Genomic DNA, 27,584 nt, shown 5'->3' with positions numbered 1-27,584 from the left:
CCGTCTGCAGGGTGAGGGCAGGAGCACAGGGGGCTCCGAGGGGAGGCCAGGGTGGAGGGACAGGCCCTGCCTGCCCATCATGGGTGGACACCTTGGTAAACAGCCAAGTACACATCTGTCAAAACTCACCAAACTCAAATGGTACCCTTAAGACCTATGCACCTTGCTGTAAGGAATCAGACCTAAATGTATATATAGCAGTAACATAGTTCAGGTTTTCCACTAAGTCACTTTTATAGCTCCTCCCTGCAAATCCAGCAAGTCCAGGGACTGAGCCCACCCACCCCCTGCCCTCCAGCAGGCCTCAGTGGAAGGGGAGCCTGAGTCCAGCTCCAGGCTCTGTGGACAACCTCGGTTCCCTTGAGCTATACCCGCCGCGTGGGAGACAAATCGAACACCCTGGGAACCATGCTCCACTGGCCCTGGCCAGATGGAGGTCACTCCAGATGACACGACACTGTGCTTAACCACGCCACAGTTCCCTTCCCGTCCAAACACCCTTTCTGGCAGAGACGATGGCTGATGGCACTGCCATGTTCTGAGCCCCGACTTTGTGGGGGATGCCACCCGCTGGATTACAGGCTTCATCTCATGGGGTCCTCACGGCACCCATGCAGGGCTCTGGTGACCCCGCTAGAGCTCGGAGATGTCGGGGGATGTGTGACGGAGCCCATGTCAGCCTGTGGGTCATGCAGCCCCATCCCTCCCCCCTGCCACGGGCTGGTCCAGCAGTGCCCGGTGGGCAGTGAGCGGTCATAGGCCACCACTGCTGCCAGGACTGCCATTATTGTCATCACTGTCACATCTGGTCCAGGCGGTAGTCTCTGAACATTAGGACAATGCCTGTTCTAGAAATTAGGAATCAGGTTGTTCTTGGAGGGTTAAAATGTTCAGACTGAGGTGCAATGATTCATATCAAATCCCCGTAAGAGATGGGCTCCCAGGCCCCAAGACTAAATAGGACCAGATGTATTTGTGCCCAGAGAAGCCGGTTCTTGGTGGTGGAAGGGAATCCTGGAAAGGCAGAGTCAGACAGGGGGTTGCTGGCAGAGCCCACTGCCCAGGCAGAGGGGGTGGGGGTCTTCTCCAGTGGTCTAAGGGCACCTCCTCTGTTCTGCCTTTCTGCGGGGGGAGCACATGGCGAGAAAGAGGTCGGCTGCATTCCCATACTGCAACCCCCATTCTAGAATTCCCTCTTCATCATCAACGTCATTACGGTGAGCTGCCTGCACACATCAGAGCAGTTCTAAATCTTCACACCACTAATTCTCACTCCTCCCAGTAACCCAAGGGGTGCACCCATTTTACAGAAGAAACTGAGGCATGGAGAAAACATGTGGTTAAACCCAGGTGGTCCGGCTGCAGAGCCTTTCCTGGTCACTACTGAGTTACATTCTACCCCTTCTCCTGCGGGGCAGCCACCAGACTGCAAGCTGTCCCCCAAGGTAGGCAAAGCCTATGTTCCCTCTCAGAGTCCACCGTGGTAAGGGGGCCCTCAAACCCTCCTGGACAGATACCATCATTTGCATCCTCCCCCAAGTCTGGAAGGCCCAAGGTTGCAGAGCCTCTTGGCTAAGCTGACCCAACACTCAAGTGGGGCCAGGAGTCGTGGATCCGGACAGCCCAGGGCAGCAGGGGCAGCAGCAGCAACGCGGCCCTCGGTTCTGACTCAGCCCCGAGGGTTCCTCGAAGCTCCGTAAATGACTGGAGTTCCACAGGGACATCCAGCCGGGCGGGACTTGAATGTAATGGTTTGCCTCTGGAGAGAGAAATCTGGGAACCACAGCCGGGGAAGAGCAGCCTCAGGGTCGGGTCTTCGGGACAGGGGAGGAGAGAACTGACATCACTTCCTTCTGCTTGGCTGGTCCCCTCATATCCAGCCCAGGCTCCCCTCCTTCCTGGTCTCTCCATGGGGAGCTGAAGACAGCCCTCTTGGACTGCTTCTGTTCACCAAGCAGACTCTCCCATCCCTCCCTCCATCACCCCTGCGTGTGGAGACAGACCCACTAGGCCAGGAACAGGACCGGCAGCAGGCAGACAAGCGCTGGGTCTATGCTTTGCTTGAGATTTCCGTGTTCTCTGGGCCTTTGTCATGTGATCCTGACGCTTAAAGCTTTGGGGGTGACGGGACACAATACAGCACTCACCAAATACAAGGAGATTCTCAAAAAAACACCCAGCCGCACCTCAACAGTATCAATTGCAAGGCTGCTCTGGGGCCTGGGAGAGCCGCCTGGTAATTCTTACTACAGGTGGGTGGGGGTGCACCTGGCAGGTACCAGGTGATGCAGCCTTTGTCTTTTTCTCATATTTCACAGTGAGTGTTTTTTCTTTTAGGTGCTGCTTAATCCGCCTTTCCTGCAGAGCTGTTCCAGTGCAGCTGCTGGTCCATAAACGTACCTTTCAGCCAGACTCGTCTTGGGCCCCCACTGCCAAGCTAATCCTCTTCCACAATCTCGGTGGGGGGAGCACCTTTCCTACAGAAAGTGTGCCCCGCCACCAGCTCCACACTCCAGGATTCCGATTCTCCCCAGGGAAGGGGTCTTCCTCCTTTGATCATCCCTCACCAAGCACCGACTCAGGCACAATCGCGTGCCAGGCACCAGCCCTGGAAGGGTGCCGGTCACAGGTTCAAAAGCAGAGATGCCCCAGGGAAGTGAAGGAATTGCAAACCTCCAGCACGCAGCTCCCTGGTTCTCAGGCAGAACTGAACCTGAGGCTCTGTGCTGCGGAACATGGTCCCTGCAGGCAGCCTGGCCTGATTCCTAGAACAGGCCCGTTTGTCACTCAAGGTCCTCGCTTCCTGTATCCACTGCTCCCCAAGCCCAGAAAGGACAACCTCTGGCAGCCTTTCTGGGCCTGAGGCTTGATGCTGCCCCACACTGACAGCCAGTAGGAGCCCCACGGTCCTCGGGGGTCTGCAACAGTCACTCAGCAGGCGATTCTGGCTCCAGAAGGAAAGTTCACCACCAAATACAGCATCTGTCTGGGGGTGGAAAGGCAGACCCTCTCCTGTCACCTAGGTGGCAAAGTCCCTGATGGGCTGCAGCAGCAGTGACTGCTTGGTGACAAAGCCAGGTGCCCAGACCTCCTTGGTGGCCTTGAGAAGCCCACTCCTATCTGCTTGCTGGGCAGGAGTGATGGGAGCAGAAAGGGCTGGCCTCTCCTCAGGGCCTGGCCAGCTGTCTCCTCTGGCCCTCATTGAACAGTTTCTGTTGGGACTCAGAAGCAGTGATCTGGTGCCCATTCATTGTACCAGGGGGGCTGACAGCAGCTGTCCTGGGATACCCTCTTGGTGCAAAGAGGAATCTTAACACTCTTAGCAAGTTGAGCCTTAAAGCCACTGCTTCCCCTGGGATGCTGGCTCATCCCACCTATTCAAAGTTCCTCATCATCCACCCGGCAGACTTTTCAGTTCAGCAGACATCTATGCCTCCAGCCTTTTTGACAGAGGACCTGCATTTCCCTCTGGGGAGCCGCCCACTCCCAAGGCCTGTGGTTCAAAGGTGGAGATAAGACCACAGGCTGACCAATCAGAGAGCTGAGTTGTCCTGGCCACTGAGATTGGTTTAGGAGGGGAAGCACATGACACAAGTCAGTCCAATCAGAGTCAGCGTCTAGACCAGGAGCTGCTCTCTTTAATGACGGATGTGAGGATGCAGCCTGGAGGTGCTGGTGGCCATCCTGCCACCAAGAAGGGAATGCCAACAAGACAGACTGGATTCAGATAATATCCGTGTCCTGGATCACACCACACCTGAAGCTAGGCTCTACTCCTGAACTTTCCAGTTATGTGAGCCAATACTTTTTTTCCCAATACATTCTTAAGTCAATTTGAATTGCGTTTTCTATCCCCTGCAACTGTACAAGAATCCCGATCAACTACTTCTGTCAGGGACCATTATCTGGGTGCCTGGCATCCCCACACACTGAAAGGCCACCTGCTAGGTGCTAAGCTCTCTAAGCTATATCACTGTCCTTCGGAAACTGGACAAGCAAAAAGGACAACAGAATTTACCTCCACAAAACCAGTGAGCACCTAACCCCACGTGTACTTTAATTCTAGCCTTTCTTTGACTGCAGTGACCAGTCCCCCTGGGTTGAAACCCTGGAAGGCACAAACTTTCAAGTTCTGCCTCAAGGCCATTTCCAGACTCTTCCTGCCCAAATCAGCCTTTCTCTTCTTCTCCCACCTAGAGCGGTCTGTGAGCACTAACCCCGCAGCCTTCCTTGGCCTGAGGGCCCTGGGTCCTGTTTGGGTGTTAACTACGTGCCTGGCCCTGAGCCCTGGACCACTGAATTTTCTCACTGGGAGCAGTGCTAGCACTCTCTCCATTTCGCACATGCAAACGGAGATGGAGACCAGGACACGTGGACAGCCTTGTTCAAGGTCATAGAGCTGGTCCAGGTAACACAGCGAACCCCAACTCGAAAGTCTGATTGCAAACTTCATGTCCTTAAGTGGACCAGGCTCCCAGCTCTAAGTGCCCTGCTGTGTGTACTTCTCAAACTAAACGCCAGGACAAAGAGCAGGGAAGAGCTGGAACTGGGCCTTTTTTGAACTTTGGTGAAAACAGCCGGGTGCCCCAGCCTTGGCTCTCACCACAGCTTCCTCCCCTCCCCAAGGCCTGGCTCCTAAGGGAACGGAGCAGAGGGACAGCGACCACCGGGTGGCACTGCCTGTTTCCCTCTCTGCCCTCACCATGCCTGACTGTTTCTTCCCATCCCTCCTCTCACTTCTCCACCCTCCAGGGGAAGAAAAATTACCAAAAGACAAAGAGGAAAAAGAAAGAAGGCCCAGCATTGGTTACACCCACCAACTGGTGACACAGGCCATCTACGCAGCGAGCGCGAAGCTCGTTGCGAACCCGGAGGAACCAACTTGACCGAGGCCTTGCCACTGCAGGGGAGAACCCAGCCCTTGCTTTCTTTACCACCCAAGCCTGAGTCAGCAGCAAAACACCTGCATCTCAGTTTCCTTCCCCACCCATTACCAGAAAGCACAGAGCAGACTGAAGCTGCCTGTCCCACTTGTCAGAGAGCGGGTTCTCCCGGGTCTGGCTCCTGGCAGGGGCGCTACCTTCTGAAGAAGCCTGGGGGAAGAAAGACATTTATATCCCCATCTTATAGACAGCCAAACTGGGGCCCAGAAGAAGGTGTCTGGAATCCACAGCCTTGACTGCTAGGCCACTGGCTACTGTGACCTGGAAGCAAACGGGAAACATGCTTTGGCTGGAACATTCTGCTCAGCCTTTCTTAGGCATCAGTCAGCTCCGGGGTTAAACGCATCAAAACGTGTTGGGCATGCCGAAGGCCCCCGCAGATGCAAACGATTACACAGAGAAAGGAAGTGGGCGACCAGGGCCCAGCCGGGGCTCTCCCAGCGTCGCCAGCACACGAGGGCAGCGAGCCTGAAATTCCCGCATCTTCAGATCTGTGTCTCGAACAGATCCAGGCTTTCAGGAGTATTTAAACCAAGTCCAGGCTGTAGCCCGGACAAAAAGCAAACCTGGAGGACTCACTGTCTCAAATGTGGCTTTAGAAGGTGAACTAAGGACGGGCGTCTCCTGCTATGACTTGACATCTGCATCCCTCAACTTCCTCACTTTTTTTTTTTTTTTTTTAACTTCCTCACTTTTAAAACCACAACAGTGATGACTAAGAGCAGGGGTTGTGGAACCAGCTGCCTGGATCAAATCCTGGCTGTGTCCTTCAGTAGCTGTTGGACCCCAGCAGGTGACTTCTGTGTCATCATGTGAGAATGAAGGTAAGGACAGTATCCATCTTCCAGGGCTGCTGTGCCAGCCTATGAGTAACAAACAAAAAGCTCCAAGAACGGGCCTGGCACCAAGCGAGGCCTCAGCCAACATTGGCAGCCGGTTCCGATGCCACCCAGAGGATGCCTGACCCCACGGAGGGGGTGGGGAAGGAAGAGGGCGTCTCGGGCTCCGCGGCGGGAGGCCGCGGAGCCTGCAGGCTGCAGGGTGGCACGTGGACCCAGGTAACTCGGTTCTGATTACTCTCCAGCCCAACCGAGCAGCTGCTCCAGGAAGAAATAAAATATGCTTTGCATACTTTAAATGTTTCACTTATGAAAACTGGCAGGGCCGCCTTTGTAAATTGTTTAGCAATAAAGTCAGTAATGAAACTGTTGGAGGCTCTCACCGCTGGAGCCCGGGTCAGGGAGCCTGCGGGGGGCGGAGGAGGAGGCCAGGCCAGCCGCCAGCGCGGAGCCCACAGGGGCTTCCAGAAGGCGCCATCTGGGATTTTTCAGAGGGGCACTGGGATCACATCCTGGTGTCCTGATGTGAAACTGGATCCTCCCTCTGGAAGCCAAGCCCCAACCCAGCGGGGGCAGAGGGGAGGGCCCTTCCGGCCTGGGACGTTTTCCCACACTCCGAGGGCGCCCCAGTTTCCAGCCAATAGAGTTAATTGAAAAATTACCTTGGGCTGAGAAAGAGCAGGCCCGGGCCACATGGGCTGGTTCACAGGAAACCCTACTCGGTCTCCGGCTTGACTGTACTCCAACCACCTACGGCTGGAAGGCCAGGAGCCGTGCTCGCCATCCCAGGAACGCGGGACGCTCTACGTGCTGGGCACACATCCCAGCAACCTCGGAGGGTGGCATGATGCCTGTGTTACACACGAGGAGACTAAAGTGCAGAGACTCAGAGCCTGCCCGAGGGCCACAGTCACCACGGCTACCTGGCTCCCCCTGTGATACTTCTTCCCAGGATGCTCTTCTTCCATATGCCCCAGGACCCCCAGTCCCAAATCCTAACAAACAGAGCTCAATGGAAGCACGGGACGCACACCAGTAGCAAGGCCGGCTGGAGGCCTTCTGCCCGGCTTGGAATGAGCCGGCATCTTTGTACACAGAAGGCTGCCTGCACTTGGGCTGATACTGCTAAGCTGAATATAGTGCTTTTAACTTTTTCTTCAAAGTGCTCTCACTTCTATTATGTTTATCACTTAAACCCCTGGGGAGATTACAATGGTGGCTTTTCATGTGCTCATTAAGGGGCAGTCAACCCAGGCCCAAGGCATGGCTCCTCCCCTCGGCCAGCCTGCCCAGGGATTCTAAGGTGTATGAGGCCTGGGTCCACTTCTCCCACCTTGGTCTTCCCTCTTACACCCTCATACCCCACCTGTGCAGACTCCTGGGTACAACCCTGCCTCTCTGGACTGTTTGGTCCATTCCTGTCCTCCTAGGTCCCTAGACTGTTCAAAGGGCCTGGGGTAACCCCAGTTCTACAGGGGTCCATCCCGTCTCCAGAGGTCTTTGCAGTCATCGATTCTGAGACTTTAAAGTAGGACCGAAGGGGGACCCACAACTGTGTCCCTCCTCCCATCAGGCTACAACTTTCAGGATGTAAAATGAACAAAATCAATTAGAAAAGCAACCTTATTTCATCTGGGGCGTTTCAGCAGGGTGGTCTATGAACCAAATGTATAACCAAGACACAGAAAATGGGGGTTATCCGGGGGCGGGGAGAACCCTGGGATGAGGAGGCCAAACTCAAGTCCCTGAGTTACACCCATGGCCAGAACTTCTCCCCACACAGGAAGATGCAACCTGAACAAGAAGCTGCATCTCTGACTTCAGGTTCTGACAGATGCTCCCTGTGCACCTGGGCTGAGAGGCAGTGTTGTCCGAGCGGCCAGAAACACCTTGGGGGCGAGTTGGTCTGGGTTTGGGTCCCAGTCACTTACTAACCTCTCTGTCTCAGTTTCCTTACCTGTAAAATGGGATAACAACAGTACCCATCTTACGGGGTTGTTGTGAGGATGACATGAGTGACTATACACATATAGACACACACACACACACGTGGACTATACACATAAAAGAACAGTGCTTGGCACAGGCCGAAAGCTGCATGCCAGCCGGTTCTTCCCCCTCCTGCTGCCAGGAGCCACTGCCCTCTGGTTCTGAGACCAGCCCCTGCCCGGCAGCCTTGTCCCTGGATCCCCAGGGGCTTCTCCTGGAAACTCCTGACCCGAACGCCTGGGTAGAACATTCCTTGCTGAGAGGTCTCCGGAGTGCGGCTTGCGGCGGCTGGGGGCTGCTTGCTGAGGAAGCGGCCCACGAGATCTAATCTGGAGACACGGAAGCCCCCTCTCTTCTGCCGCCCGCCGCCCTCACTTTCGCCTGTTTACAGGCTGAAAAAGGCAGAGGTGCAGCTTGGATGCCTGTTCTGAGCTGCCGCCAGCTCGCCACCAAACGTTTCCCCCGTCTGTCTGGCCCACTCCACCAACGTTTCACAAAGGTCAAATGCTTACTCCACTCTGTACTGCCTCTTGGGAGAGCAGAGGACAAAACTATTCGAAAAATGTAAACTGAAAAAACCCCATGGCTCGCCAGGCCCACCCCCCACACACACCAGCGCACGCGTACACCGCTCACCCCCAGTTCAACAGAACACTCGACTGCGTGCCTGCCCCCGGTCTTAAAAACAAGTAGGAGGACAGAGAGGCGATGTGGAATTTCCACAGAGGGTGACCAGTGCCGAGGCCGTCTTCCTTGGAGGAATACAAATGACCCTGCCAATCCAGACAAGGAAATCTCTCTCTCTTTTTTTTTAAAGTTTTATACCATTTAAAAAAAATATTTATTTATTTGGTTATGCTGGGTCTCAGTTGCAGCAGGCGGGCTCCTTAGTTGCGACATGCGTATAGCATCTAGTTCCCTGACCAGGGATCTAACCTGGGCCCCCTGCATTGTGAGTGTGGAGTCTTACCCACTGCACCACCAGGGAAGTCCCAAGGAAATCTCTTGTACAGAACAGCATCCTTCTAGGTCTTTCTGGAGCAGCTCCTGACAGGAGACACATGTTATGTGCCCTAGTACCCAGTACAGCCCTGACCCACAAGCTAAGCCCAAGAAGTGCCCATAGAGCGGAGGGCAGGAGCTCTATGGCAACTGAAGCCTTAGATCAGGCCGACACTCCTCTAGGACCACACTCTCCTGGTCAGAGGTGCTTTCAAGACCAAACATGTTTTTCTCTGAAGCTGCATTCTTCCACGCACCTCCCCTGACCCCAAGAGAAAATGACTCCAACTAAAGAATAACAGAGGGGCCTCCCTGGTGGCACAGTGGCTAAGAATCTGCCTGTCAATGCAGAGAACACAGGTTCCATCCCTGGTCCGGGAAGATGCCACATGCCGTGGAGCTACTAAGCCTGTGAGCCGCAACTACTGAGCCTGCGCTCTAGAGTCTGTGAGCCACAACTATTGAGCCCATGTGCCACAGCTACTGAAGCCTACATGCCTAGAGCCCATGCTCCGCAACAAGAGAAGCCACCACAATGAGAAGCCCATGCACCACAATGAAGAGTAGCCCCCGCTCTGTGCAGCTAGAGAAAGCCCGTGCGCAGCAATGAAGACCCAACGCAGCCAATAAATTAAGTAATTAAAAAAAAAAAAAGAATAACAGGTTCTAGGCTTGGCTGCAGTGGAATCAAAGTGTCCGGCTTAAATAAAGGCAGGAACAGAATAAGGGCAGAGACACTGGATGTGAATGGTTTGGAGCAGGTCAAAGACTTTCTGTTGGTCTATAGACAGCTGAGCCTTGAACAACTCAGGGTTGAGAGGCCCCCACCCACTACCCAGCAGAAAATCCGTGTGTCATTTACAGTCTGCCCTCCGTATCCCTGATGGATTCACGTATCCACAGGTGGTGCAGTAGTGTAATATTTACTATTGAAATAATCCATGTATAAGTGGACCCGAGCAGTTTAAACCCATGTTGCTCAAGGGTCGACTGTATTTTATTCTCATAAGTCAGCCTCCTCCTGCCCTACACGAGTGAGCAGAACTTCTAGATCTTTCCTCTTTCTTCTCCCCAGTCCACAGACTTCAAACCTAGAACATCCGGGCCTTTCTCGCACATCTTTCCTGACACCTCTGAATCCGTGTGGGTCACTGAGGCTGCTTAAGGGGAAGGAGAATAGGTAAGTGTAACTGGGGTGTACGGGGCTGGCTGGGTGGGGGATGTACACAAAACAAAACCCACTCCCACCCCACCCTTTGTGGATGCTTCAAAACAGCTTCCACGGTTGGGCAAAGCACCAGAAAATAAGCCAACTGAAGAAGCAAGTGTCCTAACCAGGAGCAGGCATCAGCATTGTGACTCGACGTGTAAAGAGAAAAAGCCCTGTGTGCTGTGGGCTTGCTGCCCCGTCCCTTGGGGACCGCAGGCGGCTCACCAGCCAGGCCTGTGAGGTCACTCCTTCCCCGGTGGCAGATGGCACCTGGCTGCCAACATTCCAGCAGTCCACAACAAACCCGCACGCAACCTCTGGTTACTCTTCAGCTGGGAGGCCCTGGACAGTGAAACCCAAACCCAGGAGGAAGGGACAAGGGAAGAGCAACCCTCTGGGCCTTCTCCAGGTGAGCGGACAGCGTGGATTCCAGCAGAGACCATGGGCAGGCTGGGCCCAGGAGTCTTCAGCTCAGATCCCTTCAGCAATCATGAAAATTAACCCAGGATAACCCTGCTGCCCAGGAAATTGTTCCTGCTCCTGATCTCTGGAGAAACCTATAAATCTCCTTCCAAATTAGCATTTGCTCTGCATGCACACCTGCAAAAAGCTGATGTGGGGGAAGTGGGGGGCGGGAACCAGACCTCCAACCCAGGCTGGCCTGGTCTGGAAGGGAGGCGGCTGACTCCAGTTAAACATTTCCAGGCAGAGAAATTTAATCTCCCTTTTCAAGGAGTCGGCATTTAATATATTGTTTTTCTCTCCACCCTCCTCTTTTTGTAATCTCCTGGCAGCAGGCAAATGTTCATAGGACCCTCTTGCCAAGAGGAGCGCTGTTTATTTGGTCGCGGATGCTGCTTACGGACCCCAAAAGGAGTACGTGAACTTGTCACTGGATGTCACTGGATGTCTCTGGGGTTCCTTTAGCCCTAAGAGCTGTCAGCGCAAGGGGGTAAGTCCTAACTCTACCGTCCAGGTCTGGCCCAGGCTACTGTGCCAGCCGCACCTGCCCTAAAAGCATTCCACAGAATTTCTAGTTCCCTCTCTCCTTGCCTGCTGCCAGGGGGCCCGCCTGATATCTTCAGGCTCCCGTGGAGTCCTCTTAAACAAACATCGGGAGAGCCAGGAACACACAGCTCAGACTGGGGAACATTCTTCCCTTGGATGTGCAAGGGAAACTTGGGGCCCCAGCAACTCTCTCTGCCCTCACAAAGGGCTCCTGGTGGGAGATGAGAGTCAAAGGCTAGTCAAGCTGGGTGGATCAAGGCAAGACATCCTGTCCTCCAACTTCCCCAGCACAATCTGCCCTGCCCTGGATGGGAAAAAAAGATGCTTAGAGAAAGGAAGCTGGTGCAGGAAGGTGTACTGGTCCATGTGCCACGGTGGCTGTCTTCTCATGTCAGAAGGGTCAGCATGTCCAGGAAGCAGATTTAGCGTGTAAGATCCTCAAACGGTACGACAGGGCCAAGCGTGGCTGCTACAATGAGATCGATTTGAGGCTCAATAATAGTGAGTGAATACTTAAAACGAACCCAAAACTGTAAGGGCTGCCAGAGAGGAAATACGTTTCCAATGCCTGCAGGCCTGCCAGCTCAGGAGAAACACCTGTACTGGACACCACAAGTCAATCTGTTTCCCTTGCCTGAAATTCCCTAAGTTAATTACTTTCCCACAGCCCCTGAAGAAAGCAGCTCCATATACCAGGTACCCGGCCCACCCTGACCGACGCAGCTGATTGAACAGTCACCTGACCCAGGGTCTCTCAAACTATTGATGAGGCAGGGACCAATCAGATTCTCTGTCTCCCAGGCATTTCAGAGATTGAAAGGTCACGCAAGAGCAGACCCCAGGGCAGAGCAGTAAAGCAAGGCAGGCAGTTAGGGAGAATCCTGGGAAATTCCTAGAGGGGGCGGGATGAGGGAGAGGGCCCCAGGCTCCCAGCATTGGCTTCCAGAGCCCACATGGCTGGCCTTGTACTTCTTGAGGTTGGTGGCCCTTGTGTCCTTATATAAGCAGACCTCCTTTGACTTGAGCGCCACGGTGTAAGCTCTGAAACACCAGTGCACCCCTGGCAGGGAACCCCGCAGCGGGAGGCAGGGTCCTCTCTGGGGGTGGCCAGGCTGGGTGAAGTCTCAGCTACTGCCATCCAACCTAGCAATCCTGAGGCTGTGAGGGGATGAAGCCCTAGACCTTCCCCAAGGCCCGCTCACACGCCCTCTCACTCTGGGGCTCACCCATGGCCTCTGCAACGCACCCCCGCCGCCACCCCATGTACCTCCCCTCATCACTGCTCGGCACAACGCCTGGACCCAGACCGCGTGCCACTGAGAACAAAGTAAACGCTCAGTCATGGCCAAGACTCAATATCCCAACAGGCAGAAGAGCGCCCGGTGGGCACACGCCCTCACGCACACCCCCCCCACCCTATGGAAAGGCACCTCCAGTGCTGCCCACACCAATCAGACCCCCCACTTTACAAGCATCATTTTATTATTTGCAATCCATTTGATTTGGCTTATTAATAAAGCAGCGGCTCCACTTACTAGGTACCTACTGTATACCAGGACCTGCAGGGTGGCTTCCTTCATTCCCACTACAAGATGAGGAACCGAGGCTCAGAAAGATGAAGCAGTGTCCCTAAGGACCCCGGTGTGGGCTTCTCACAACCTGTAGGTCTCTGACAGCGGCCTCTGAGTCGGGGAGCAAAGCGCTAGCAGATGCCATCTCCGGAGATGTCTCCTCGACAAGACTCACCTTGCTTCAAAGATTTTATCTCCCACTGACCCTGGACTTGTCCAAACTGGCATCTCTCCGGGGAGCCTCATATCACTCCAGGGCCCATTTTGGCATAAGGCTAATATAAACGATGTTTTCCAAGCACCTACTATGCATGCTAAGCACCGTGCTAAGCTCTGTGCACGGTCATCTCATTTAATCCCCACAAAACCCTACTAAGTAGGGATAGCATTCCCAATTTACAGATGGAGAAACTGAGGCTCAGAGGGATTAAGGAGCTGGGAACGATTTGCACGCAGGCGGTCTGGCTCCATGGCCCTGAGCACTTGGTACATGGTCTCCAGTGTCCCCACATTTAGGGCTCCAGGTCTGGGGACTCGTCTTAGTGTGGGGGCTTGCTCTCCTCCTGGGGCTAATACTGGATGAAATGGGGAGCCCTCGCCTACGCTCTAAATGACACCCGTCACAGAGGCAGGCCGACCATGACCTTTTGCTAAATTCTTAGCCTCCCAGGCTGCCCACTCCCTGCCCTGCTGTGAGAAGGTAGCATCTGCCTGCTGGGTACGCTATGAATTCCGGCCATCTCCAGAGGGAAGCAGTCAGAGCTCTCCAGGGAGATGGCCAAGCTCCAGAGGCAGCCCAGAAAATGACTACTGCGGGAAGGCTGAGAGAAGCCGGATGCTGTATGGAGGGCCCAAAGCACCAGAGGCTGCCGCTGACCTCAGTGTGCTCAGTGACACCAGGGACATGGGAGGAGGCTGCTGAAGGGGACATCACCACATGCGTTTATGCTAGCCTTTGGGGAGCAGGCACACTGAGGGGAGCGGGGTTCCTCAAATCAAGCCCACCCAGGCCCCATACTCAGGAAGCCAACAGGTCCAGGGGTCCCCCTAGAAGCCCTCCTAGGACAGGTGTGATTACAAAAAAAAAAAAAGCTTAAACAGAGGGATTGGAGGGAGAGAAAGGAGGGGTCGTGATGACTTATGCCTAGGAGATGGTGAAGGAACTTCAGAGACAGCAAGAATCCAGCTAGTCCTTGAAGACAGAGAAGGAAGGAAAAGGGGAGACAGAAGGAACAACTGACAAAAGAGAAAGCCTAGCTCCTCCACAGGGGTCTAGAACAGGGCCTGGCCCAGGGTAGGTGCTCAAGAAAACCTGCAAAATAATTGACCGATAGCATCTACATCTAAGGCTTTCCTTTGAATCTCACAACACCTAGCAAGGGCCACACACACACACACACACACACACACTGGCTAAAGGAATCAGCTCACATTCTGCAGCGGATAGCTCCCCACTCTCAGCCTGTGCGTTTCCCTAGAGGCTCACAACCCCTACCCCAACCTATTCCCAGGAAGGGCATATGACCTGGGCCTGCCAATCAATGCATTCCTTGCTACTGGACTAAGTGATTGGCTCAGAACTGTCGCATAATTAAAGCTAAGCCAGTGAGAGTCAGTCCTGGGATTTCTGCTAGAAATACTGGCAATGAAGGACTTTTTACACTGGAATCCAAGAAAGATAAATGTTGCTTAGACTTGTTAGGGTTCATTTTTGCCCCTAGAAAGGATAAAGCCCAAACAGATGAAAAGAGAGCTGGGAGATGACATCACCTGAGCCCCTGGATGCAGCTATGCCTGAAGCTTGCACTACCTCTGATCAATTCGGTGATGGGGAGCTACTGATTTCCCTTTCTATGAGTTAATTCCAGTTGTGTTTCTATCATTTGCAACTCAAATAGTCCTGTAGCTACATGACTCTCTGGGCAGGTAGTAGGAAAGTAAGAAGTACAAACAATACAAAGCTAGTTTTTTTCTTTAACAAACAGTTATTGAGCTCTCAGCATGAACCCTTCTGAGCCCCAGATGCCACCCTGAATGCTGGTGATCACACTTCCCTACCTCACAGGGTGAACAGAGAGAATAGCCAAACCCTCCTACCACCTCTGTTGTCTCTAACATGTTAAAGCCAAGGGAAGCAGGAAACCCCTGGGAGGGACGGGCTGTGTCAGGGACATCTGTGCAGAGCACACCACACCTGAGCCCCTGGCTGGACTTTGCAGAGCTGCCCCATGACCCTCCCCCTTTACAAGGACCCCACCCAACCCAAGGAGGCAGCCACAAGGAGCTTCCTACCCGGGCAGGGCCTGGACAGAAGGGGCGTGTCTGGCACCATCAGGGACAGAGTCCCTTTGTTATTCCTTACTTCAGACTCTGCCATAGTTCAGGACGGACACAAGTGATGCTGCAGAATTGGCTGCAGTGGGGACAGGAGAGTGATGGCTGCTGTGGGCTCCAGCTAGACTGCAGCTGGACTCTTGAGTTGAACCTCTTCTGCTTCCTGGCTCTACGGCCTGAGGCAAGTTTCTTCACCTCCCTGTGCCTCAGTTATTCCATCTGGAAAATGGGGTGACTGATGTACCTAATTTATTTTGGTTGTTTAATGCAGGCAACCCTGCAAAGCAGGAGTCCTTAGACCAGGCTCCCCTGCATGGTTTTCATGAGTGCACATAAGTGACATGCGACCTTGCAGAGAGTGTTTCAGTGACGTGGGTGTGGAGAAGCCAGAGGCCCTCTAAGAGCACAGCTATTCAGAACACTGGTTTGTCCACCTGGCAAACAGCAAGTCTCTGAAAAGAGCTCAGAGGACAGAACCAGCAAGTCAGCCCAGGAAGCAGGAGGGTGAAGCTGGCTCGACGACAGCAAGAGGGTGGGGCTCTGGCCCACGGTCATCAGGGCTGGCCATGGACAGAAGCCCAGTCACCTTGGAGAGATGGTCACACACAGGAATACATGGCTTTTGGGGAAGTTGCTGATGCCAACATCAAGCGTCCAGCAGGAGGAGAGGGGAGAGGGGCTGCTGGTCATTTCAAACACCCCTGCAGTTGCCCAAACACACAATCAAACATCCTCTAGCCAGGTCCCAGCTAGCTACCGTGCCTAGTTAAGGAGGGTTTTAGTTAGCTTCAGTGCCCAGTTAACTAGGCTTAGGTTTGAGGACAAAGGAGCAAACGATGAAGAGACTCACTGATGCAATGGACTCACTTTCTTACACGTGAGCAGGGGGAGTTGTGGGGCCAAGTACAGCCACTCGTCCTAAGATGCTCAGCTTATAAGTTTAGGACCCAAAAGGTCTGCAGAAGCCTAACTCCCGAAAGGGAGTTGTCCAAGCTCTGTCTGCCTTGCTGACCAAGGTGAGGACGCACAGACGGGCATTTTAGGAAATTTTCAATAATGGAAACACAGAAAGAGTTTTGGGTATCTAACTTTCTGAAAATATCCTTGATTTTAAGCATGATGAAGGGAGGACTACGCTCGGGCAGAACTGTTTTATCTACAACTGTATCCCTGATGGTTAAGCATTCTGGTCCAGATAAGTGCACCATAATTATTTGCAGAATAAATAAACAAAAGAACTTCAGGGGCTCTACCACGCTCAACGATCCTAGAAACAAATGTAAACTGTCCACTTCTCTATGGAGATACAGCGACCAGGTGGCATGAAGGACAAAGGCAGAAGTAAAACCCAATGGACTCATTATCTTAGGTCATCGGACCCGGGCCTGTGGCTGCCAGGCCTGAGAACGGGGTCGAGTGCAGAGGTGCGGGGCCAGCAGCTCCCAAGCCACATTCTCCATCTGTCCCACCTCTGCCTCTATCTTTTGGCGAGTCCCAAATTCCAGAAGGGAAGAGGGATATATTTACTGACCCCTCCCTCCAAACTCCAACAATTACTGGTGGGGCTGCAGGTATTCTCCAGGTGCTGCCCTACCTGCCAGGAGAGGCTCATCCAAGGTGTGCCAATACATCTGCCAGACTCGACATCTCCTAAGGTCCTTCCAGCTGAGAAAGTCACGTCTGCATGTTTCCTCCCGCTCAAAGCATTTCCCGAAGGGAGGGAGGCAGATGTGTAGGTGCCCCGTGGCCCCTGCCCCCTCGGAGGGTCCATTTCAGGAGGAAGGCCCCAAGTCATGCTCAAGAAATGCTCCTGTAGGACCTGGTCTCCAGATGACTCGCCCTTGGCAAAGCAGGGACTGTGCACAGAGGGGCTGGAATGGACAAGAAAACCTTTGCAGAAGGGGGCAGAGGGCCAGGACAGGGTGGAATTTGGACTTTGTACGGGGTGGAGACATGAGAAGGTGAAGGTGAAGGTGAGGGGTGGGAACAAGCCGGCTGGTTCCCAGGACAGTGCGGAGACCCTGAGCCCCTTAACAGGAGCCAGGAGAGCGGCTGACATGGTTCGCAGCTCCCAGCACCGCACCCAGGCCGAGCAGGTACTCAAACCCGCCAGGTGGACAAACCAGGAGCTTTGTCGGATCCAGGGAGAAGCTGAGGAAGGGCATCCTTTCTAGACAGAAAAAACCCTCCAGAATGTAAGCACCACGAGGGCAGGGCTGGTTTGGCTCAGCTTGTCAGCACCAGGCACCCAGTCGGGGTCTGATGAGTATTCATCCCGTAAGCGAGTCCGTGAACGAGTGGGCAGATGTGATTTAACAAAGACATGCTCGGCTGGAATCCGAGTGGTGGGTCATCCAGACCATCAGTCAACGCCCAGAGACGTGAAAGAGCTGGAAGTGAGAGCAGAGCCGGAAGGTCAGTGTGATCCGTGAAGGTAGAGGGGGTCAGGAATCAGGTAGGTGAAGCCTTAACTGCTGGGAGGGTAGGGTGGGGGAGGACATCACTTTCCATATGGCAACAAAAGCCACGGAGAGTGGCCGGCAAAGCTGAGTGTCTGGAAGCCACTGGGGTACAGACAAGGAGACCAACTGTCCTGGTTTGCCTGGGACTGAGGGTTTCCCAGGATGTGGGACTTTCAGTACTGAAACCAGGAAAGTTCCGGGCAAGCCAGGACGAGTCGGTTTCCCAAGGCACAGGTCTGCCCTCACCAGCACCGGGATGGTACCAACCGCGTTTGTAAGGTGCCTCTGAGCGTGCAAAGCACTTCCAGATCCATGGACTCAGGTAAGGCAACCACAAATCTGTGAGCTAAGCCAGGCTGGCACCATGGATCTCATTTCACAGAACAGAGAAACTGGGGTTCAGAGGTGAATGACCTGCACAAGGAAGGTCCCACAGCAGATAAGCAGAACAGCCACATCTGATCTGGTCTCCACCTCCCCTGCTTTCTGTAAACACTGGGAAGACAGGAAATAGACAAGTGCTGTCTGTTGAGCACAGCTGTGAGCTGTGCCAACTTCCTCCAGGCTGATGGATGCCAGGGGAAGCAGCAGGGGCCCTGCCCCAAAAGGGGACCTGGGGGCCCCAGGGAAATGGGCCCATCTGGCTCTCAGCTCTTCTGACATTCTGGCATAGGGTGGACGGGGGCCACCACCTGGGACTCTGGGAGAGAGAATGGGGTGGGGCTCTGCTGGCCGCTGCTCTGCCTGCCTCCCCTGTAACATCCCCACAATGGCCACCCCTCGGGTAAGGCACGGATCCCCGAAGGCCCTTGTGAAAGGCAGGTGCATCATCCTGCCACATACCCAGCCATCCCTGGGCGTGGAAGGGTCTTGACAGCTCTTGGCAGCTGGTGAGAGGACAGGCCAGGGTACAGAGGGAAGGGGAAAGAGGGAAGGGGAGGAGGAAGAGAGAAGGGGAGGGGGAAGAGGGAAGGGGATGGAGAGAGGAAGGAGAAGACAGAAAAGGTTTGGGGGGAAAATTTAAGCAGAAGGAGCTTTCTAGAGCAGTCTTGCTTAGTGATTGGTTTCAAGCTGTAGTTGCATCAGCACCACCCTGAGGGGTGCGTTAAGACCCAGACCGCGGGGCTCACCCCCCATTTCTGATTCTGCAGGTCTGGGGCAGGCTGAGGATTTCTAACAAGTTCTCAGGTGAGGCTGATTTGCTGGCCTTGGCACCCCAACTTGCGAGCCACTGGCCTGATGCATGTAGTGGAGTGGTAGGGGTGGGACGGGGGACAAAGGCAGAAAGGTACCGACGTGCTACTGGAGGCTGGGAAGACCCTGGCGGGAAAGATGGAACATGCTGGAGCCCCCAGTTCTCCAACTTCAGAGAATATCAGAATCACCTAGGGGTGGAGGTGATGACTTTAAAGTGCAGCTTCCTGGGACCACCCCAGGTATTTGACCGTCCGGGTCCGGTAGAGGGTCCAGGAACTTAAAAACCACAACAAGGCCTCTCGCCTCCTGAGACGGCCCACACTCTGTCTGTGGAGTGTGTTTCTCCCAAGGCCATTCTTATCTTTTGAGATGGACTGCAGTCTGTCTATGGAATGTGTTTCTCTCTAAATAAATCCACTTCTTACCTAAAACAAACACCCCCCCACCCCCAAAACAAACAAAAAACCCCACAGCAAGCGCTGAGTGATTTTGATGCAGGTGGTCCAAAGACCACATGGAGAAGCATGTCAGCCTTAAAGAAGCACAGTGGAAAAACATACCTTGGGCTTCATGAGCTGTGATGGGCCACAGACATATCCGTGCTATCAAGCCCTGACTCAGAGCCGGCTGCACCATCCGATACAGTAGCCACTGGCCACTTGTGGCCTTTCAGATACACTTTGAAATTCAGTTTTGTGGTCATACTAGCTATATTTAATATCCAATGGCTGGGACTTCTTAGGTGGCGCAGTGGTTAAGAATCCACCTGCCAATGCAGGGGACCCGGGTGCGAGCCCTACTCTGGGAAGATCCCATATGCTGTGGAGCAACTAAGCCCGTGCCCCACAACTGCTGAGCCTGCGTTCTACAGCCTGTGAGCCACAACTACCAAGCTCATGTGCTGCAACTACTGAAGATCATGCGCCTAGAGCCCATGCTCTGCAACAAGAGACGCCACCGCAATGAGGAGCCCGCGCACCACAATGAAGAGTAGCCCCTGCTCGCTGCAACTAGAGAAAGCCTGTGTGCAGCAACAAAGAGCCAAAGCAGCCAATAAACAAATTAAATAAAAAAATAAATTTATTTAAAAAAAATCCAATGCCTACCATAGAGGACAGCACAGACATAGACGGTTTTCAGCGTGACAGAAAGTTGTATCAGACAGCTCTGGCCCAAAGAGATCACACTGAGTCTGCCTGCATTTCCCCTTCTGTAAAAAGGGGCTCCTCCCTGGTCTCTCCCAGGGTACAAAAGAGAGGAAAGACTGCACCCGGGGCAGCCATCTCTGTCCTACACCTGAAGACCCACTGCAACCCGCTGGTGGGAGAAGGCAGTCCAGCTTGGCGTGGGTGCCATCCACGTCTGCTCTAGCGCCCAAGAGGAGGGAGCCCACGGGGAATGTCAGGGATGGAAGTTTCCTTTCTGGCTCGCTGTTAGTGCAGCCAGAAAGGCCTCGAAGGAAGGTGAGGCCTGGTGCTGCAGAAGGTCCCAATGCAAGCCTACCAAGGCTGGGGGCATTTAAGGGAACGCTGCAGAGCGCTGATCAGCAAAAGGCAGTGATGACCGTCAGCCTTGGTCAGATGTCTGAACCTGATTGGCAGTGAGGAATAATCAAGGTGTGCGGGTGGCTACAGTCTGGGACCGCAAAGGCGAGACCCAACTGGCCCAACCCCCAGCCCTTAATTTGAAACGAGATGGAGGCAGCGTCTGGCAGCCAGGATGGGGAAGCTGAGCACGTAGACAGGACGCTGGCACCAGTCCCCAACCTTAGCCCGGGCTGACGGAATCTTCTCCGAGACTGAGATGGGGCACACCCAGAAGATGCTGCCTCCCTGCAGCTCTCAGCATCAGTTGCCCTTCGGCCCAAGTGGTCCTTAAGCTTAGCAGTCATAAACATGCTATGGAGAACAAACTAAGAAAAAGCCCAAGCCAATCCCCTTCAAAAAACGCTACATCAAACAAAACCAACCAAACAAAATGATGTGTTTAATGCATCACAGTAGTAGAGGTATTTACAATATGATGGTTTTAATCACTGATTAAAGAAAAGGAAAGATAACTGAATTTGTTTCTTCCCAAAACCTTCCCAGCACACCTGTGAGGTGGTCATGTTTTTTGTTGTTGTTGTCAAGGGTTTTTTTTGGCTTTGTTTTTGTGTTTTTGTGGTCATGTTTTAAGTGAAGGAAGTGAAAGAAACACTGGGATAAAGTATCCAGGACAGGGGATCTCTGCATGTGGTCCCAGGACCATCAGTGAAGAGGGCAGGGACAGATGGTTCGTTTAAAAGTACAAGGTCCAGGACTTTCCTGATGGTCCACTGAGTAACTCTGAGCTCCCAATGCAGGGGGCCTGGATTTGATCCCTGGTCGGGGAACTAGATCCTGCATGCATGTCATAGCTAAGAGCCCACATGCCTCAACTAAGAGTCTGTATGCCACAAGTAAGAGCCGGCACAGCCAAAATAAAATAATAAATAAATAAAATAAATAATAAATAAGTAAATATTTAAAAAAAAGTGCAGGGTCCTGTAGATACTGTATGAGGTACCTAGAACAGGCAAAGACACAGAGACAGAAGGCAGAGTGGTGGGCTGTATGTTATATATGAAAGTTGTTAGGAGAGTAAATCCTAAGAGTTCTCATCACAAGGAAAAAATTTTTTCTCTCTCTTTAATTTTGCATCTATGTGAGATGACAGATGTTCGCTAAACTTACTGTGTTGATCATTCCATAATGCATGTAAGTCAAATCGTTATGCTGTACACCTTAAACTTACAGAGTGCTGTGTGTCAATTATACCGCAATAAAACTGGAAGAAAAAAAAATAAAATAAATTAAAAACAAAAAAAGAAAAAAGAAAGCAGAGTGGTGGTCATGGGGAGGGGGATGGGAGGGCTCTTATTTTTTAGGTACAGGTTCGGTTTGGGAGGATGAAAAAGTTCCAGAAATGGTCACTGCTAACGCTGCACACATTGTAAATGCATTTAATGCCCCCAAACTGTACACCTAGAAATGGTCAAAATGGTAAATTTTACATTATTTATATTTTACTAAGAAAAAAATAAAGGTGCAGAGTCCTGATCTCCACCCTCAACCTGCCGAGTCAATCTTGGAGGTGGGCCCCAGAATCTGCATTCCAGCCCACTGACCCTGGGACTCAGTTCTTTGCTGGTCTCCCCTGCAGGAAGGGGTGGAGGAGAGTCTTCCCACCCTGCTACCCAGGCCGCTTGGCTGCCCGCTGCGAAGGAGCTGAGAAAGTCCACAGGGTATAAACTGATAAGAAACAGTCCCCATGGCTCCCGTCTCTACCATAGACACGGTGAGAGATGCCAAGAGGAAGCACAGACAGGTTGCTCAGCCGAACACGTCTGCCATGGGCACAGCATTCGGACCACCAACAAAAGGGATCCAAGTGGGGTGCGGAGGGGGTGGCCCGGGCTGGTGGGTTTGGTACCAAGTCTGAAGAATCTGGATGTACCGCGGGCAAGAGTGTGGTCTCCTCTAACTCCTCAGCACCTGGCCCAGGACCTGGCCCCTCCGAGGAGTCCAAGGAAGAAGGAATATTGGTTGAATGAAAGGTTGAGTGAACGCTAGTGGTGGTCTGGGGTGCAGAGCAGGACATCCGAGCAGAGACAAAGCCTGACTCCGGCTGCTCTCTCTCCACGGCACAGTCTTGTGAGAGCACAAGACAGAAATGCATGTGCCTCTAACAGATTCTGAGAACTGGGGGTGGGTGGCGAGGGGGAGCGGGGGTGGGGAATTGGATTAGAAAAGGAAGAAGTGGGATTTAACTTGGATGTCCATGTAACTCACCTCCACTTTGGGTCATCTGTGGGAGGGAAAAGGATTCTGCGAAGAATTATGTCAGGGTGCAGGGGGTAACCCAGAATCTGTGGGTGGCCTCCCTCGTTCCTTCCTCTAAAATCAACCCAATCCCAGAAAGGCGAACGGCAGAGATTCTCAAAGTCTGATCCGTGGAAACCCCACATCAAATTTACCCAGGGTGCTTGATGAAAATACAGATTCCCGGGCCCTTCCCCAGACCTGCAGGGTCAGGATCTCGAGGTGGAGCCTGAGCACCTGCACACTAGCGATCGCCCCAGACCTCTGTGATCCCCAAAGCCCTGAGGGCCCCTTCAAAAGGTTGGAGGGAGCTAGGGAAGCGGGTGAGGAGAGAGAACACCCAGCTTTGCCAAGACATCCAAGTGCCTTTGTGAGTTTTCACATTTGACCCTGGAAACTACTCCACATGACACGACATCTCTGAGTATGGTCCCTTCCTTGCCCTGGGCCTCAGTTCCCTTGCTTTGGAGAGGGACTGAACTGACCCCATCCCTGCCATCATGGGCCAGCCAGCCTCTCTGCATTCTGGCCAGGCCAGAGGCATGGGGGTAAGTCTGCTGGGGCCAAGGGAGCAGCTCCGGGCCCCAGGGGCCCTCCCTCCCAACCGCCACTGGCTGACTGGATGCCCACGTGCCAAAGACGAGAAAATCCCATGACTCTGAGCATCCCAGCCTCTGCCTGGTGCCCCGGTGGCTCTCAGGGAATCATCAGCTGAGGAATGAAACCACACGGAAGAAGTAGTGGGGCGGGCAGGCAGCCAGTACGGCAGCCTGGAAAAGCCACTTTACCACAACCTGTGTAACCTCTTTAAGCCTCAGCTGTCTGCCCTGTAAGATGGGGAGAATGTCAGCCGCCTTACAGGGGTCGGGGGAGATGAACAGGCACGCAGGTAACAAAGTGCTTGACTTCTGGGCGGCCCTCAGTATGTGACTCTTCATCACTAATACGACCTTACCCAACAGAAAGACGGATTCTTCCCTGCCTGGGCAGAGGAGACTTCAAAGTTAGGAGTGCACTGGTGGGGCTGCGCTGTAAGGTGAGGGAATAAAGCATACAGGAACTAGCAGCTGTTGTTTTTACTTCTCTCCAGGCCCCCAGGGAGAGCTTTCTGAAGCTTCTGTACAATTAAAAGGTACTGAACACAACGCCTGTGATAAAGTTACAGCCCAAACTAGTCGGGAGACTGAGCCAGCCTCCAAATCCGGGCGGCAACAAAAGACGAGGCTGTCAGCACCTGCAGACAGGCCACCGGGTGGTAGGTGTCCCCCGAAGCGGTCCCCAAAGCCCCAGCATGACGCACGTGGAGGGTCGCCACCACAGAACCCGCCAGCTCCCCAGCTCCCCTTCTCCTTAGCCCAGGCTTAGCGGCACCCAGTTCAGGGCCGGGACACCAGGTGGGACTCACGTACCTGTCATACCTTTCTGTCTGTTAATTTCTTCTAAGTGTGGGGCTGCGGCAGTACCTGCTGGGCTAATGCCATTTGGTGAGGGCTCCGAGGAATTGCCACAAGCAGCGTCTTCTAACTGGCTTCTCTTGAAGGCATCCAAACAGCAAACAAGAGAAAGCCTGAAGTCCCTACCTTCAGGGTGGCCACCCCAAGGGGGACAGAAGGGGTGGTCCTTGTGAACAGGAGGCAATCCTGACTTTTCGCCTCCCGGACAGGCACTCATCTGATGCGCTCAACATGAAACACATTTACGGAGAGTAAATTCATAAAAAATAACCACACACAGGCACGCACACACGCACACACCTTGTAACCACGGCTTGCCATCCTCTCTGGAGTGTTTATAGCCCTTAGTGAGTCACAGCAAACACAGGATCCCCACAGCGACTACTTTGGACAGCTCTAATGACACGCTTGGTATGCTTATCTGCTGGGGCTAAAACCTGTGCACATGCCAACGTGCCTGATTTTCCACTTTTGCCAGCTTTTCCACTTTCCATTATGGGTGAGAAAGGCTAGCACCGGGGCATTTGCTACTTTCCTTGAGCCATGTGTGCCCTGTGGCTTTTGAGACAATTGAAAGGGGAGTAAACTCTTCTTTTCCCAGAATGGCAGGAGGGTTCTAGCAAATCCTCCAGTTGACTCGGAATATTACACAAAACATAAAGACCATTCTGGAAATTTCCTGATGACATGGAAGGCCAAATACACAGCTAACACTCCTTCAAAACCACCTGTCTCATCAAATCCCAATATTTCAAACTTCAAAAATTTTAAAAATTTTATACACACACACACACTCACTCAAGTCCTTTGGACTCTGGGTAAATCTCCTCTCCCCCTTATGGCATAAGTAGGCAGCAGGTCCCATTGGTATGAAGGATGCTAACTATACAGATTCCTGTCCAACAACTCTGAGGCGGGTAATATGATCCCATTTTAGAGATGGGTAAACTGAGGGTTGAGACATTAACTAACTTGCTTGGGGACCCATAGCTAGTAAGCAGTAGGGCCAGTGAATTCAAACCAGGGTGTGTTTGATTCCAAACCTGGTACCTTGCACCCACTGCCCTTGGCAGAAGGAAATTTCAGTGACTGCTCATGGTGTGTGTATGGGGGGGGGGGGGGGGGGAGGGGCTGGGCCACAGGAAACCTCCCGAGGGAAACCAATTGGAAATATATTCAAGATCAGTGACTTTCACTCCTGACTGTCCAGAACAGCCAAGCCCCCAATTATCTCTGTCCCACCCTGTTACTGAGGAAGCTCACACTAAACCCCTGTGGTCCTAGAGGGTGGCTTTCTAAAAGCATCCCGGATTCCAACAAGAAGATTGAATCTCACCCTAACCCAGCAGAAATCCTTTACAGAAGGGATAACACAAAGCCGACCTAGTGGGGAAATTGCTAAAGGCACCAAGATAAGCAAATGCTTGAGTTGCTTAAACCAAGGAATGTCAAGGAGAGGACACATTTTTTTTTAGAGATAAAAATTTAAAGGAAAAATGGACCTGACACTTAATGTGGGTCTACGATCAAATGTCTTTCCACATTGCTTTGAGGTCTACAGTCTGGGGCCAAGTCCTGGCTGGAATACCTACTAGCTGTGTGATCTCAGTCAAGTTACTAAATTTTCTGAGCACCAGTTTCCCCATCTGTCAATGGAATTCGCAATTCCACCTCCCCCTGAATTGCTGGAGGACCGACGTAGACAAAGCTCAGCGTTTGGTTAGTACCCCCAGGAGGACACAGGATGGGAGCCAGGACACGATACACAGGGCCTGATCCCCTCCTCCTGGGGACTTTATGTGAGGGGGAGGGGCAAGAGGAGATAGGAACTCAAATGACTAATAAAGAAGGTAGTTTGGGTAGGCTTCAGATGTGGACAGATCAAGTGCCCAGTCTACAAAGATACTGTATGCCCAGTGGTTAGGACTCGGCACTCTCACTGCCAGGGGCCCAGGTTCGATCCCTGGTTGGGGAACTAAGATCCCGCAAGCTGCGAGGCCAAAAAAAAAAAAAAAAAGATTTGCTTCCTTTAGCCTACCGGCAATATCCTCTTGCCTTAGGGGCTCGGCACCCACACGCCTCACTTCATTCTGCTCTGACTTTTTACCTAAATACTAAAAAGCACCCACTCCCATCACACTAACCCCTCACCTGGCTTTTTTTTTTCTGCATAGCGTTACCATCCCCTGACACGTCCTGTGTGTATTTGCCTACTGGAAATCTCCTCCCACAGAATATAAGCTCCATGGAAACAAGGGCTGCAGTTGTCTCGTGGCTGCTACATCCCTGGCAGCTACCACAGTGCCTGGCGGGAGTAGATGCTCAAGAAATGTGACTGAATGAAAGAACAATCAAAGAGGGAATCATTCAAGTTCTCAGTCTCAGAAGGCTCAGTGATCACCTGAGTGCTCTGTGGGGGCTCTGGAAGGATCCCTCCTCCAGTGGAGTCAGTCCCACCACACCAACAGGGCAACTGACTTGACGGAGTATCTCGAGGTCAGACAGATTTGGGGCAGAACCAGGTGTGGAAAGAGCACTTTGTCTAATTTCTGCGTCTCCTCCTCTGGTCCTTAGTCTGGGCGCAAATGGTAACCTCCCCCGGAAGTGGCCCCACCCTGGAGGCCAGAGCTGTCACCGGCACACAGTCTGTCACCCTGCCGATCTCAAGACATCCCCCCATGAGCAATGGCAAGGTGCCAGGCCTCCATCCCGTCAAGCAAGCATCTTTCTCCCCCTTCCCCAACCCCCTGAAAGTGCCAATTTCCAGATGCTGTCACCCAAAAGAGCACTCTTGCAGCTCCTAAACCAAGCATCACATTAGGCTGGGGACTAATGTGCTAAGATCCTGGGGTGAGTCACCCCACAGCCTGGCTAAAATGTTTATTTCAGCAATAATTTTGGCTTGCGATTCTAAGCCCAAAGGCTTCCCATTAACCTTTAGAGGAAAGCCCCTTATGACAGCCAATGGTTTGAGTACCCGTGTCTATGACAGGCTGTTTGAGAACCTGTGTCCAGGCCCAGCCACCATGGACCTTCTCAGAAATGGCGTTTTGTCTTTAAGAACTAGAGACCAAAAGAGGGTGAAGGGTGGTGGGGTAGAGAGAACCCAGAACTTTCTGGTTCTGCTGCTGGCTTGATCCTGTTTCACAACAGTGATGCCATCTGTAGATCAGGAAAGGAGATTTCCACTGCTCTCTGCCCTAAAGAGACACCACGAGGGCCACCAGAGTAACAACCACCCTCGGACCTCAGAGACAGGCGTTTCTCAGCTACACCATGTCATTAGTATATTGTTATTATCAATACACAAGTGGAGTCTATAGAGACACAAAGTAAACAGATTTATCTCCACCCAGCCCTTTTCTACATGTGTACATAATAACAGGCTCCATTGGCCTAAAAGTCAGCCTTGGATCACTGAAGTATTTTACAGACAAGACAAATGTCATGTCAACATAGTTCAGGAGGGTGGAGATGGAGCAGATAGCATCATATTCTAATGGAAAACTGAGTCAGTGGGGGCACTGGCAGGTGCCCCACAAGTAAAGCCGCCGACTTACGTTAGCGTCAACTATGAACTAGGCAAGGTGCTTTGCAGACACTAGCTTTTGAATGATCAAAATGTTAGCTGACGTTATTAATATCTCCACTTTACAGATGGGTAAACTGGGTCTCAAAAAGATCAAGCAACTTGCCCAAGGCCTCCCATTTGCTTCTTCTTTGCATCTGTGCC

The 27,584-nt window shown here is 52.8% G+C and overlaps 1 protein-coding gene across 3 annotated transcripts in view; it reads right to left on the bottom strand.

Annotated features, from left to right (window-relative positions):
- KAZN (kazrin, periplakin interacting protein) overlaps positions 1-27,584 on the bottom strand; it is a 169,609-nt gene that overhangs the window by 140,156 nt on the left and 1,869 nt on the right. The gene's annotated exons all lie outside the window — the stretch shown is intronic.

The sequence above is a fragment of the Hippopotamus amphibius genome, chromosome 1, assembly GCF_030028045.1.
Source record: "Hippopotamus amphibius kiboko isolate mHipAmp2 chromosome 1, mHipAmp2.hap2, whole genome shotgun sequence".
Lineage (NCBI taxonomy): Eukaryota > Metazoa > Chordata > Mammalia > Artiodactyla > Hippopotamidae > Hippopotamus > Hippopotamus amphibius.
Note: the sequence above shows the minus strand (reverse complement) of the source record. Positions and strands in the feature narration are given on the sequence as shown.